A 2490-nucleotide genomic window follows, 5' to 3' on the forward strand; every position below is an offset into this window, starting at 1 on the left:
GAAAGCAAGGGTTGCTTTCCAAAGCAAACCACCATTGGGACTGATGTGTGTTTACTGAGGACAATGTACTTCATAAGTCAGAAGCTTCCAGCTTCTTGTTTTGCGGAGTTGTGAGATTGCTATCAGGCAATTATCACCCTGGCTCAGTAGGTTCGGCTTTTCTCTGCATGTGACAGAAGGCATTTTTTGCACAAAACCTCCATATGTGAGAAAGTGTTCTGTGTGGGTTTAAGCTACTGAGGCCCCAGGTAAACAAGCAGTGCACACGGGATATTTGACAGTGTTGGGGCTCATTTGTCCTTGGTAAACCAGAGGCCTAGGTGGGAAAAAGGCAAGGTTTGCTTTCTGAAGCAAACCATCACTGGGGCTGGTGTTCATTCACAGAGTACAATATACTTTGCAAGTGGGAATCTTTGAGCCTCCTGTTTTGCGAAGTTGGGAGCATTACCATCAGGAGATTATCTGCCTGGCTCGCTAGGGGCTGCTTTTCCCTGCTTGTGAAAAGAAGGCAATTTCATACCAAATCAAATTCTCCATATCTGAGAATGTGTTAGAGTAGGTTTTAAGCTACTGAATCCCACTGCATCCAAGCAGTGCTCACAGTTCATTTGGCAGTGTTTGGTCTCATTCACCTTTGGTATAACACAGGCCTTGATGGGAAAAATCGAGGCTGTGTCTCCTATGCACACCACCATTGGGGCTGATGTTTGTTCACTGAGTACAATATACTTTGCAAGTAAGATGCTTCTGGCATTTGGATTTGTGGACTTGTTGAGGCTGCCATCAGGAGAATATCACCCAGGCTCTCTGTGTTCTCCTTTATCTCTGCTTGATAAAAGAAGGCAGTTTCATAACAAAGCAGACTTCTCCATAAATGAGAACAGGTTTTGAGTGTGTGTTAAGCTACTGAAACCCCCTGTAAGCAAGTAGTGCACATAGGGCATTTGTCAGTGGTGAGGCTGATTTGCCATTGGCATAACACAGTTCTAAGTGGGAAAAAGGTGAGGGTCAATTTCCAAAGTAAACAACCATTATGACTGCTGTTTGTTCACTGAGTACAATATACTTTGCACGTAGGAAGCTTCTAGTATTTGGTTTTGTGGTGTTGGTGAGATTGCGATCAGGAGATTATCACATGGTTTCACTAGGTTCTGCTTTTCTCTGCTTGTGAAAAGAAGGCTTTTTCATACCAAATCAGACTTCTCCATAAATGAGAACACATTCTGAGAGAGTTTTATACTACTGAAGCCCCTCTTCCTCCTCCCCCTCCTATTCTTCCCTCCCTCCTCCTGCCCACTCTCCTCCTCCTCTTTTTTTTTTTCCACTTGTTAACATTTAATGAATTTCACACCATGTGGTTTCAAGCTACAAGGACACAGGACTCACTCACACCCATAATCTTATCCTTAGCTCTTCTGCTGAAGGATTTGACCTTCAGGACGACACCCTGCTTTGGGAGTTTTCCCTTTCCTAGAAATTTGTAGTAGCCTGATGGTACACCATCAGTGATAGGGGCAGCTCCACTCTTGTTCTTTGCAGCATTTACCCATGTCTGCTTACTGACCAAGGTCCACAATGTGTCACGGTTGACAGCTCACAAAAGCTCTGGTTCCTCTCTAAGTGGTACTGCCTCATACCAACTTTCCCAAGGTATCCAGAGTGATTTTTGTTGAGGTTGAACCTTCAGCAATACATACCTCCAGCATTACCCCAGACTCCTGGGTGCTTCTGGTGTTTGCTGATGCAGCCATGGCCATGGCTCATGTGGCCCCAAGTTTCCAAGTCTTCCTTCGTCTGGATGGCATGTCACTGGCTTCAACAAAAGAGGAGGGCTGATTTCTTAATGGTGCTGGTAATCTGAAAAGGTCCTGGAACAGCCAACCTCTGGGTTCCTGTAAAGTGTAGTAAAAGATGGCCTCACTGTTCATCCAAATTTCATCCCTCTATCACTACCTGCAGCTGAAAACATCCTTATAAATGGATGTTCATAGTATTTACCTGTCCTGTCTCCCTTGACACAGTGAGGAATGGAACTTCCTCACACTTTAAATAAGGCATATTGTAGAGTAGTCCAAAAAATGCATGGGATTCACCTCCACCTGATGGTTAAAGACACAGGTTTTGGAATACACCTGTGCTGGGCTCAAAGCCCCACTCAGCTGTGCAACTGAGACTCTACCTATGAAATAGAGGGGGGACAGTCACATTTCTTTCTCTAGAGAAAGTGGTCTCCTCCAGCACATGGTGCTTTCATTTCATTTCATTTCTTTCATTCTTTCTTTCTCTTTCTTTCTTTCTTTCTTCCTTCCTTTCTTTCTTTCTTTCTTTCTTTCCTTCTTTCTTTCTTTCATGTCAGCTAGGGTTTGCATCATAGAAAACCACAGACTTGGTGGTTTAACAACACAAATGTATTTTCTTACATTGGAGGCTGCAAGCCCAAGATCAAGGTTGGTTTCTGGTGAGACCTTTGTCCTCAGCTTGTAGATGCGG

At 44.1% G+C, this 2490-nt stretch overlaps 1 pseudogene; it reads right to left on the reverse strand.

The window, feature by feature from the left end:
- LOC110257360 lies at positions 1361-1805 on the reverse strand (annotated as a pseudogene).

The sequence above is a fragment of the Sus scrofa genome, chromosome 17 (assembly GCF_000003025.6).
Source record: "Sus scrofa isolate TJ Tabasco breed Duroc chromosome 17, Sscrofa11.1, whole genome shotgun sequence".
Lineage (NCBI taxonomy): Eukaryota > Metazoa > Chordata > Mammalia > Artiodactyla > Suidae > Sus > Sus scrofa.